Here is a 13,464-nt window from a genome sequence, read left to right as displayed (position 1 = left end):
TGCATGCGGTCGTGGACGCTCTCGTTGTTGCTTGCTGCATGCCCTTATGCTATCTCCAAAGGCTGCATGCTGTGTATGGTTAGTTGCCAACTAACGAGTCCTTTGCATGTGTTGCAGAATCAGTGTCTAGTTCGACGGTGTACTACTTACTGAATAAAACCAATTTTGGCAATTGTCACAGTACATTTGTTGTCTTTCACGCTTTTGCACTTTTGCATGATTGACTTTTATCCCTTTTGGTTTACCTTTTTGACTTTTTCGCCTATTCAACTATTTGCATTTTATTCCATCTGTTTTACTTGTTGACACTTTATATGTGGTCTAGTTATGTTGATAGAGCCATACCTATGGCACCAATGACCGTTTCGAAAAATACTGTGCTGCTGTGTGAATGGTGCAAAAACTGCGTATATTCAAACTACGACAGCTGTTAAGAAAACGACACGTTTTTCTGCATGACGTTTAGCACCTTAAGGGCGGTGAGAGTAAAGGAGTGTCCAGGTCACAACAGAGCTGCGTGTGCAGTCCGACGTTTTTGCTTGCCTACGAGCCTGAGTAATAAATATAACACAAAAACAACATTTTTTCACGAGCGAGAAATATTTATCTTGGCGGCTTTGACGCTCGTAGCAGCAGCCGCATATTTGCAGCCAGCCAAGTAATACCCATGTACAAAATACATGTGGCCAATTTAGGCACCTGCAGCGCGATACACCAAATTTGCCCGGGGAGCTGTGATACCCATATTGCTTATGCACGAACGGAGTCCATATTCGCAGCACGATGTAACTGCCAATGAATTTCTTACTACTCCGTTATAGTCAAACACGATATAAAATGTTACCTTATATTCATTTTCCCCGAGATACGTTCAAAAAGAATACATTCCAGTGCGACAAAAGCATGCATATGTAGACGGCCGCCACGTCGAAGGCACCGCAGTTTCAGGTGCACTATGTTCACGACGGCCCATCGCCAGCAACCGCGCTTCAACTCCAACCAGACTCGCGCCTGACCAAGACTCGACCTGAACTCCTTCGTGGACGCTGACGGGAAAATAACAAAACCTCGGAAACAGGCAGATTAGACCTAGAACTAAACAGAGCGAAAACCGACAGAACAGAGACTAAAATTAGCGATACAAAATAATTAGGAAAATGGCATGGAATTGAGCAACACTAAATTACACCTCACGATCATAGCAAACTGAGTGGCTAACAAACGAGAAGCGAGCACTAAATCAAACTAGATATGCAAACAATAAACCGACTTACACCCCGACCCTGCTAACAAAAGAGAAGACATCACTATGCAATGTTTCCGTCACTGCACCGCTCAACCCGGGCCGAGAGCAGCACTGCCCAAGTAACGTCTTTGGCAGCAGTCTGCTCACTCGGCCGCCCGTATCACGAGCGCCGCGCGCACTCAACGTTCAGACAGCACGGCACAGATAGTGTGACCTCGGGTATCACAGTCGCAGAGCACGGCCGCAGAACACGGCCGCAGAGCACCGATGCAGAACACCGACGCAGAACACGGTCGCAGAGCACCGCCGCAGAGCACGACTGCGGCGCACAGTCGCAGCGTACGATCGCAGAACACGGCCGCAGAACATTGTCCGCATGCATCTCGGCCGAAAAAACTCGGCCGCGGATCACAGCCACGGAGCTCGGCCACGGAACCTGGCCGCGGACATCACGGCCGCGGAGCGCAGCCGCGGGCAGCAGGGCCATGGAGCTCGGCCGCGGACATCACTATAACGGCAGCGCGGCCGCAGCGGCGACCCATCTGCGAACTCTAGGCAAAACACACAACATACGCAGCCCACAGTTCGGTGTAAGTAAACCCACATCGCACACAATCCTCGGGCCGCGTGCAATGTAGCTTTCAGCTTCACTAACTGGAACAATACAGAACAGCTTCGGCTTGAGGCATGACTGGGGGACTAGGAACAGGGTTTGTGAAGTCAGTGAGCAACATTCCAATGACATGTCATGCACATGTGCATTGTCCCATTAACAAGACACACCAACCGGTAGCGCTACACCGATAGGCCAGCGAAGACATTGCCAAACACGACACCAGAATAGTACCCAGGCAGCAAATACATTTTGTCCTGATATAATCCTATTGCATTTCATCCATTTCGATTGCATTTCAGCCACATTTAGTCAAACTTAAGCAAATCTTAACTAACGACTTAACTCGGACAATAGCGATCCGGTGGCCTAGAAGCTTTGTTAGAGCGCCGGGGGCCTGGCACAGGAGCAGGGGCCATCGGAGACCCATCAGGGACCAACACAGGAGCGGTCACGGGCCCATCAGGCACCAATACAGGTGCGGTCAATGGTCTATCTCCACCATCCGGAGCAGAAACAGGAACATCAAGCACATCAGGGGTGTGCTCACACAGGCGTCCCTCCGGAACCGCAGCGGATAAATCCTGTACCTCTGACGCAACAGGCATCCCTGTGGAGAGAGGCGCCGGGCCACCCACAGCAACAGTCGCGGTTACCGAATTATCGCCCGCTGGAAATGTGTTATGAGCAAACGGCGACAAGTACGAGTCGCCCTCCGGTGACGCGCCTTCTTGTGGCTGAGGTGATCGGGGTGAAGGCTGATCTCCAACCTCGGGGTCCGCAGATAATGCCGAGCCAGGAATCGTCATGTCTGGGCATGCGACAGGCACTGAGGGGTCATCGGAACGAGGCTTCAGTCTATTGTGGTGAACAACGACAGCCCTATTCCCTCCCAACACCCTCACCCTGTAATTGAGGCCAGACAGCTTAGCCATAACCACCGCAGGCTTCCACGGCCTGACAAACTTGTAGTACTGGCCCCGCTGAACTACACTCCTGAAAAGATACACTGCGTCACCAGCATGAAAAAGGTGTATGTTCAGCTTCTTGTCGAACAATTTCTTGTTGCGCGCATGACGCTTGTTTGAGGCCTGCAGCGCGAACTTGTGAGACAGTTTGATCCGCTGTGTGAGTCTGGACGGATACTCAGAAATCGTGGCACATTTGGGAATAGTAGATGGTACCTGGATTTGCACCGCAGCTGGTAGCCTAGGATTTCTGCCAAACATCAGGTAGTTTGGAGAGAGTCCCAATGAAGAATGTACCCTGGCTTTGTATCCGAGCATGAACAAGGGCAAGTGAGCGTCCCAGTCGCCATGGTTCTCGTCCAAGTACTTTGCCAGCATGTCCAGCATCGTTCGCATCATTCTCTCACACTTTGAATTCCCCTCAGGATGGAAAGCAGAGCAATGCGTTTTCTCAACGCCCAGCAATCGACAAACCTCAGCCAGAAGAGTACCAGAGAAATTCGCAGCATTGTCTGAATGAATGCGGCAGAGGGATCCGAAACGCGCGATAAGTTGGTTGACAGTCACATCAGCAACAGTGGCGGCAGTCATGCCGGGAACCGGAAACACTTCACACCAGCGAGTAAAATGATCACAATCACCAGAAGATGCTTGTTCCCACGGGGCGTCGTGGGCAGGAGACATAGAAAATTGATAAACACAGTAGCAAAAGGTTCATCGGCAAGCAATTCGCCCATTGAAGCCCTTGGGTACGGAATAGGAGTAGCTCGTGTGTTGCACTTCTCACACCGGCTGCAAAAATCTTTGATGGCAGCCTCCATCCCGCCTCACCAAACCTCGCGTCTGACCAAGAGTCGACCTGAACTCCCCGTGGACGCTGACGGGAAAACAACGAAACCTCGGAAATAGGCAGACTAGACCTAGAACTAAACAGAGCGAAAACCGACAGAACAGAGGCTAAAATTAGCGATACAAAATGAATACGAAAATAGCATGGAATCGACAAATCAAACTAGACATGCAAACGGTACACCGACTACACATAGCTTGCATCAAACATTCCCATGTTTCATCGCCCGAACTATATGCCATGAAGCTCAAAAATGTGATCGCCCTCGCCCCTTCGGCTACCACCACAAAAATCCTGTATTCTTGGAATGTTATGTGACTTAGGCCGTCACAACCTATAATTGGTTAGTCAAATTTGTCAAGTCAAAGTCAAATTTCAAGTCAAAGGCACCGCTTTTGCTTTAAACCATTTGATGTAGATAAGCTCAGGGATCTGAAAACTGCACCGTGCTGGCTGGGGACAAACCGTCCCCATGTTGAGGTAAGGGCCAAAACTATCTTTTCCCTTCCATCATTCAAGCCAGCATCCAAGGAAGCGTAGATAGCCCGTCTTAGGTCCGGAAAGGATATATTTCAAGGCAGGAAATCTTTTTAACAGTTTCAGGCACGGAAAGGACCCTTTTCCAACTTCAAAAGGGCTCACTGTAAACTCAAAAAAAGGCCGTCTCTGATCAGGATAGGCCCATTGCAAACTCTGGATGTGTCTGTCTTAGGTCGTGGTAGGGCCTATCGTAGGCACAGAAAGGGCCCTCTCAGGTCTGGAAAGGGCCCGTCGTAGACTCAAGTAAGGCCCGTCTTAAATAATGACATAGCACATTGTATACGGAGAAAGTGTGAATCTCAGGCCTCAAAACGGCCAATTTAAACACTTAAGCCCGAGAAGGGCTTAGCTCGGGCCCCACAAGCTTCGTCTTATGCTAGGAGACAAGCCAAAGTTTTGGTAAGAAGAGGGCAGGCTAGCGCATGCCTGAATAAAAAACTTCCGGTGAAAGGCACACCAAAGAATCACCAAATTTGGCACATTTCATGCCGATGGGCCCCAGCCTTATCATTTCGCCATTGTCATGCCTGCGAATGCGTTCGTTGAGGGACCTAGCGGATTGAGCACTAAGGAGACCCTTTGCCTGTCGCGGACAGGGAGCCCCGTGAGTAGAAAATTAGGGGCTCATGGGCTTTCGCGGTCAGGGGTTGAAGGATATTTCCGTTCCAACCCGCTACCAGGGGTACTTGCCAGCTACTATTCTGGAGACACGGTGGCCGGGGCCCTCTGGTCGATTAGGAGGGCAGCAGAAGAATGCAGCATACATCGGTTCCTCGCCAACACGGAAGTCCCTCAGACCGTAGCAGTTGATCCCGGACTGACGCAAGGGGCGGGGGCTCATTGACGCCAAAGGTTTGCTTTCCGACACAGGGGGTTTAATAATTGGCAGATGACTCCAGTTCGGTCTATCGGACCCCTGACCGAAACGCGGTAGAGGTCTGGGGCCACGTTCGTTCTTGGGCCCTTGTCTGACACGGGGCCCTTTCACTGCCTTATTATGACCAACGCAAAGGACAATCTGAATGAAAATGACTGACAACGGCTGGCCCTAGGATGGTCCCGGCCTTGGAAATAGGCCCTAGGCCGCCACGGGACGGACCATTCGAAATTTGTGGTCGCGGAACCACTGGCGGGCCCTTATTGTCTCCAGCGGCCTCCAATCGGCGCAAGAGGCCCTCTGATGGACCTTTGCAGACCAGGATCCCTTGATGCAGCCTCTGGCCAACTCTTCGGGCCCCCTAGTCGGACTCTTGATCGCCGGTCCCGAAGAACCCCAAACGTCTGTCTGGACCACAGGGGAAACAGATGTGCCCGGTGCCCCCCCCCCCCCCCCGACATGCGCCCCGCCTTCAACTTATGATGGGCCCGCCTCAGATCTGAAACGAATCCATTTCCTGATCAGAAACGCCCATGGAAGTTTATCCCTGGAGATCTTCAATCAGAAAGGCTCATAATAGATTCAGAAAGGGCCTATTTTCGTATGGAAAGAGGCTCATGTTAGGCTCAGAAAGGGTCCTCTGAGGTCTAGAAATGGTCACAGTAGGCTCAATGAGACCTTTATTAATCAGGGGACCATCCATTTTAGGATATAGTAAGATAAAGTAAGCATATAGCTGAAGCTGACGAGTTGAGCATCTCACGTGCCGAATAGGCGCCTCTCATCTTTTAGGCCCAGGATGGGTCCACGTCTTCTTAAACTCTGAGATGGCCTGCGTTAAGTCTGGGAAGTGTCATTTTCCACGCCCAGAAAAGACACAGGCCAAGTCCTAAAAGGATCAAGTTTTGCTCTTAGACCTGAGAACATTTCTTCCTAGGCCTGCAAAGGCCGGAGAGGGACTGGTCGCATCTTAGGCGCAGAGTGGGGATGGGGGTGGGTTCCATCTCAGGCCCAGAATGAGCTATCACTAATCGGGAGAAAACCCATGTTGGCATACCCACTTGCAGAACACATCGGTAGCAAAGTCGGAGTTTTTTTTCTGACACCTGTATTTTGATGATTTGATAGTGTTTGGAAGTTCTTGAATCGGCTTCTGCTTCTGCTTCTAAAACAGTAGAACAGACAGAGGGGGGATAAAGGGGCACGTACCCCCCGCTTAGGTTTCGAGGAACCTTTTGGACCCCCGGGAACTAGGATTAAGGTTTCGATTTGACGGGCCGAAGGTCCGGAAAGGCCGGCCAGAGGTCGTATTCAGTGCCCCGGCCTGCAGGACTAGGCACTCCAGTGCCAGCCAGGAGACCCTCCGCTCTGATCAGGGGCCCTTGAGTCGATAAGGGCCAATATGTGGAGTCAGGCATTATCAGTAACGCACAGTCGGCTGCGTGGCGGCATGGATCTGGGGGTCCATTTCCCGAGTAGAGACAAAGCTGGAGCAAGCGATTTACATTGGTCGGGGTTTCACAGCGCCTAACGGGAGGCCCTGTGTTGGCAAAGGGCCCCTAGTCGACCAGTAGTAGTGTTCGAGTCCAAAGAGCCTGGAGGCCCCGCCGAGTACCACGATCAAGGGCTTGATTGGAGGGTCGAGGAGAACGAAGGGCTGGTATGTTTTTATTCATGAAGCAGGCCTGCGGGGACAGACCCTCAAATAACAGTTAGAGGGCCCTTTGCACCGATTAGGGGCATCCTGAATCGATATGGGTCCTTATGTCGGTCAGGCACCACAAGTGCCGCATAGTTCGCTCCGTATCGGTATGGACCTGGGGGCCCACTTTCCAATCAGCTACAAAACTGGGGCCAGTTATTTATACTAGTCGGTGCCCTGTATCTTTCAGGGGCCCACAGCGCCTAACAGAGGGTCCTGTGCTCGTAAGGGCCCCGAGGCGACCAGGGGCAGTGTTCGGTGAGGCCCGGAGAGGGGCCCGGGTGGCCCAATGAAACAGACCATCAAAGGCCTGGTTGGAGGGCATAAGAACCTGAATGGCTGCCTGCAGGTCACATAAAGAATCGTGACCCGTATGGTCGTGATTTAACATATCAGTCAGAGGTTCTCCTGTACCGTTTGAGGACTCTCTGTGACAATGCGGGTGCTTAAGTCGATCAGAGACCACGAACCCCCTTTTCAAATGCAACACGCTGCGCTGCTAGCTCGCTAGGGAGGTGTCAGCTGGCGAAGCTGTGTTGAGCAGAGGTGCTTTGGATCGTCCATCTGGAGAGCGTCTCGTTTGTTTGGGGCCGGGTCCGAGTTGCGCCCGTTTTCATGATAAGTGTCGTCCATGGCTGTACCTGTCCCCGCCGAGACATTGGCCTGATGAATATTCCGCTCCTCGGCTGGTTTGCGACGCCAGCCGCCGGCTGACGTGTTCCTCGGCTGGTTTGCGATGCCAGCCGCCGGCTGACGTGTTCCTCGGCTGGTTTGCGACGCCAGCCGCCGGCTGACTTGTTCCCCGGCTGGTTTGTGACGCCAGCCGCCGGCTGACCTGCTCCTCGGCTGGTTTGCGACGCCAGCCGCCGGCTGACTTGTTCCCCGGCTGGTTTGCGACGCCAGCCGCCGGCTGACGTGTTTCCTCGGGCTGGTTTGTGACGCCAGCCGCCGGTTGACGTGTTGCACGTGCTGACCGTTGGCGCCCGCTTATCCGGCTTATCCCGCTATCGGACCTGGGGCTGATCGGAGTACACCGGTCAGCTTCGAGCCGGTCAGTGGGGTGCTGTGCCCTGCGGGCCGTCTCCACAGTATCGGCCACGATGGGCATGCTGCTTTTGAAAGCGGGGATGGTGGAGCGTGGGCAGGTGGCCACCGCCTGGTGCACTGCGGCCTGCATATGGGTCGGGGGGGGGGGGGTCAGTCGGCTCGTCCCTGGCGGTGCTTGTGGACACTTGCCGGGTCGGGACACAGAGTTCGTGCCTGGTGGTGCCTGCGGGCACTTGCTGTTTCGGAACAGCGGGCGATCAAACGGCGCAGCGCACAAGGGCCGTTAGTTGGGCGACGAGCCTGGACAGAACGCTCCCGCAAACGAGTGACTGAGCAAATGTGGTAATCGGCTTCATACACTCGTCCGTCGCGTGCAGTGTGTGTGCGCTGCGCCTAGCAGGGAAGAATGATTAGCAGACAATTTAACGACACAGCGCGGAGGATGGTTATCGTCGAAATTGAAGCATTCTCTCGGTCACATGAAAAAGGACGACATCCGCATGAAGACAAAGTGAAGAAAAAGAGAAACAGCAGAAAGCTGTTCTGAATGTTGCGAAGAGACCCCAACTCCTTCCTTTTCAAGTTTTACAAGTGTCACAGGTATTTTTGTGAGCAACTACCACGTTTTTGTACCTGGAAGCTTTCAGATTTGCCCACCAAAGTTGGAGGGCCACCCCCTGAGTCTAAAAGTTAAGGGAGCAATCGCCCCCCCCCCCCCCCCCTGCTCCCCGCCTGTGCTGTATGTGTTTTATCGTACTGGTTTGGTATATATATGTTGGTTTGGTATGCATGTGGTTGCCCCCATTCCGATAGCTTATCTGCGCCTATCACCAGAATACCTCGTGGCTGATCTCAGCTCTTCACCCCTGGCGTGGCCTGTCGCGACATGCCTGCTTACACCGTGCGCAATGTGGGCGGGCGAGGCTGCGCGAGGGATACATGCGATGGCTCTCCGGGCGAGCAGAGCACCATGCCCCCGAGGATGGTGGCAGTTGACGAATGAGAAGAAGACAACGACAAGGATGGCAGTGAAAAAAAACAGGGTAAGATCCGCCACGAAGACTAGGTCAGCACCGACACAGGTCAGCAGCAGATAAAGGACGTCATACAGAGCCGAGGCAACTGCCTCAGATCAATGAGCCGGCAAAAAGTGTAGCTAATCAAGCGCCACCTGCAGGCTAATGTGTAGCACGCGCGTTATGCACGCGCGATTACGGGTGGCTGTAGTGGCGGGAGAGGCGATAGTCTCTAGTGATTTGGGAGAAAGCTATCTGATGTAGATAAGGCAGTACTAATAGTAGGCAATACCCCGTACAATAACCAGGAGAATGGAGAGATAGATGCACTGATATTTCGGCTACATGCCTTTAGCGAAAAGAGTATCAGTAGTAAGCTCAAGGTTGCCCGACAATCCTAAACGATTTTTCGGCTGTTTTTAAATAGCGAGCCACGGTTTTTGCAGGTCACGAATACTCAAGGGATTAAGCAGGGAGCAACTGCTAGCCAATACCACGATAAAGTTCATATCCAGCTAAGAATCAAAGTATACAAAAGCGCGCGTGCATGCAAACAAATTCAAGTAAACAAGCGTCCCGAATTACGCATCATCCATGCATGCAAGCGATGCCAACATGCATCAGGCATCACGCACCACTTCTGCAAATCATTTCAATTAAACAGACTTCACGCATCATGCGTCAAGAACCATTCATACACGTAAGAGATTTTTAGCTAGTACGTGTCACACATCAAGGCGTTAATCACATTCGCATAATCGGGCATGATTAGCCCTGTACGTTAAGGTGTAGTCGCCGACTTCTTATAAGAATAGATTCATCTATTTTCCTGTCTGGATGGCCCTGTGCTCTGTGCATGACTCTGAGCTCTAAAAGGGTCAAGGGCCCATATCTTTCTGACAGGCAATTTCGAATTGGCTACTGATATTCTTTTCGATAAAGGCATATAGCCCACACTACAATGCACCCACCTCCCCATTCTCCTGGTTATCATACGAGAGATAAGCCTATTAGTACCGTCTTACCTATATGCGTAACGTTTCTCGCAAATTCGTTTAACAACTCACGCAATTAAGAAAGATAATCGTTGGTAGTCCTGTGCGCCGCGCAGGGTTTTGTTGGACACGTCTCAGCATACCATCATGCGCCCGCCTGTTGTGTACTGGCGGAGGGGCAGGGAAAGCGGGCGTGTCGTATCATCACAGCTGCTGCCGTATCTTTGGTGGCAAAAGCACGACATCGCTGCGGTGCACGGAGACCTGGCGGAGACCTTCGCGACTGACGCCGGAGACCTTTCTCCGGCGACTGACGCCGCTGATTCATGTCAGAGTACCTGGTCTACAGAAAGCGCCCCTTTCCACGTGTGGGTGTGCATTTACACCCCCGGCCGATAGTGCTCTCGCAGCTGCATCGTGCGCGTAAGATTGCACCTTCTGCGAACAAGTAATTGTGGTCATCATATTATGGTCATCCCTCTTCGGCTGGGCCGACCGTAGTTAGCTAGGGGCGATTTGAACAAAAAAGATCCTATCGACCGATGAGATATTTCCATTGGCGGCCGATAGTGCCTCCACAAGGGCATGGTGCGCCCAATTTAGCGCACAGGTAAAAGTATTACACATTCCACGCCGTATCCGTGCGAATGGGTGCTCCGGCCTGGCCCATTCCCTGAGTAAAGCACCGTCTTGGGGTCGGCAGAACAAAACCGAAACAAAGTAAGACGAGTGTGTTGTACTGACAGATCATAGCCCTATTCCATCGTTATGGAATGCACACGGTCGCAATTTTCTGGTTTGATTATAAAAACATTTCCGGGGCGCCTTATCATGGCAAATACTCTAGGGGTAGGCAGGTCGCAGTTAGCCACGCGCCGTCAAAAAAAAGGGCGATTTGAAAAAAGGCTATGTCGGCCGCAGAGTGATTTGCACTGCCGTTCGATAGTGCTCCCATAACAATATTTGCATGCAAGGGAACGCCTTCCGCGCAGAAGTAATATTTCAATTTGGTCGCCGCACCTGTGCAAAATCAGCCACCGGGCGGCCCCCAAGCATTGCAGAATATGCTGTTCGGGGTGGATCGAATGGAATCGGCCCCCAAGCATTGCGGAGTATGCTGTTCGGGGTGGACCGAATGGAATCGGCCCCCAAGCATTGTGGAGTATGCTGTTCGGGGTGGACCGAATGGAATCGGCCCCCAAGCATTGTGGAGTATGCTGTTCGGGGTGGACCGAATGAAATCGACACCAAAGCTGACGAGTTTGTTGTTCTGCCAGTTGACATCCCTATACCAACGCTAGCGAACCGCTTCAGGCTGGCCCGCAGAACGGAGTAGCAAGGTGTCAGCCGAGTAGACCAGAAACTACAGCCCGACGCGAGTGTCGTCCTCACTGCTGATAGCCCTATGTTGGTGCTTTTCGAATGCACACAGTTGCAACAGTCCTGCTCAAATATAGATATCTTTCCCAGCCCGCCGTATCATGACTATCACTCTAAGGGCGGGCCGGCCGCGGTCAGCTGGGGACTATTTGAACGAAAAGGGTGCTATCGGACGGTACGAGATTTACATTGTCAGCCAATAACGTTTGTTTTTTACATTGTCAGACGATAGCGTCTGCACGCTCGCATTGCCTAAACGCATGATTTCGCCTTCTACGCACGAGCAAATGCATTTTAAACTAAAAACGCCTCTTCTCAGTTTGATGCTGCGCTCGATCCGCCTTCATCGATTGATATGAAATCGGGTCGGACGAATAACTTGATTCCCAAGTTGGAGAAGTGTGTCGAAATGACAGATGACAGCTTTATACCACTGGTATCGAATGCATACATTCGCACTCTTCGCGCGAGACTGTAAGTTTTCTTTTGGGGCTGTTGTACTCTGGCCATCACGCGAAAAGCAGGCCGAACGCAATGCACTAAGCGCCGCCAAGGGGTGCTTGTAACAATAATGTCATGTCGCCCAACAAGTGATGTCCATTACCGGCCGATAGTTCTTCCATACTAACACAGTGTGCTAAAGGCTGCACCTTCCGCACACAAGGCCGCCGTAGTATGGCCATCACACTAAGTGCATGTCGGGTGCAGGGAGCTATCCGCCTCGAAGGGGTGATTTGAACAAAATGAGTCATGTTGGACGACGAGAAACTTCTATTGACGGCTGGCGGCGTTCCCACCATGGCATGGTGTGCGCAAATATGCACCTTTCACGTAAAAGTATTTAAGAATGGTGATGAGTGTAAAATTCGTGCAGTGCTTTATATGTGAAACATAGATGTGTTGTTTTATCCTTGGTGCGTGCATTGTTCCGCAGAAAGTTATTGTGGATCTGCGGTTGCATTTTATTTATACTGAACGTACTCCGAAAGTACGTTCAGTACGTACGAAAGTACGAAAGGACGTTCAAAGAAAGAAAGAAAAAAAGTGCTCGGTACATTAAGGTCAGAACAGCACCATCGGGGATTAAGGGAAAGACATCGTTGTCGTACAATGTTTTTTTTTTCGCAGGGGAAGATACAATTACAAATAACTTGAATGGAATGACATGAAGTGAGAGTTCGTAACAAGTCCCTGACTCAGCTTAAACGCATTGCAGCACTTGTTTCGTAGCATGGCCACAGCAGTTGGCGATTAACGTTGAAAAAATGAAGGGGACATTGATTCACTATTTTGTTCTGACATTACACGATACATCATAAAAGCAATGTTATTTCAGTCATAGCCCTTCAACGTTTGACGCCTATATTCATTCGGTATCTCCTGCATGTCAAAAGTGGGTACCAAAGTAACAGTGTACTAACATTTCACTCAGCATGAATATCATACACAGTCAATGTTATGCCCACGATATTGAAATTGAGTCGTGCTTCATTGTATACTTTTATACGTTACACAGAAACTTTCATCTAACATCCTTTACGATATCGGTCCAATCTGGCAGCTATATATTTCTAAAACATTCGATATCAACATTCCATCATAGACTCATAAACACTTTTTAATGCTCGATCGGTGTCGGCACAGCAAAATGATCGTGCATGGCTATTACACCTAGTGTTATGTCAACGCTATAGCAATGTAGTTGCGCTGATGAGGTCACCGCTATTGGCTTTTACACCTTTTCGACAGTTCGCCCTTTATGTTTGCCGACGTTCATCTTTTTCGACTAGTTGCGATCAACTTTTTCGCTCTGCTTCGTCCGGGAACTGGTGTACTCGGAACACGCGGCACCGAGACTAAATGAGTTACCCGAACGGGCTATTGTGCTAGATATGACATAATGGTTGACATCGGCATGCTCGACATGCTTGAATGATTTGTAGCCTTTGGTGCACTAATGCCCAGCAGTCGTCAGCAGAAGCAGAAGTGCACCCACTTGCATGCGCGTAGTTTCGCGAAATGAGTTGGGAGTCTAAACAGTGAAGAACTACCCAGCCTTACTCCAAAATATGCCAACACGCAGGCTTCTATCCAGATTTAGCTCACTTCCTTTCCACAATCGAGGACTGGAGTCCAAGTTGGGAGGCTTAAGCCCCCTCAAAATAAATGGGAAATGCCACCTTTGGCTGCTTGCAAAAAGAAGTCGGCCGTCAGTTTCGCTGAAACTTTG

This window comes from Pollicipes pollicipes, unplaced genomic scaffold, assembly GCF_011947565.3.
Source record: "Pollicipes pollicipes isolate AB1234 unplaced genomic scaffold, Ppol_2.1 Scaffold_4295;HRSCAF=5057_pilon_pilon_pilon, whole genome shotgun sequence".
In the NCBI taxonomy this organism is placed as follows: Eukaryota; Metazoa; Arthropoda; class Thecostraca; order Pollicipedomorpha; family Pollicipedidae; genus Pollicipes; species Pollicipes pollicipes.
The sequence above is the reverse complement of the archived record's forward strand: the minus strand, read 5'-3'. Positions refer to the sequence as shown.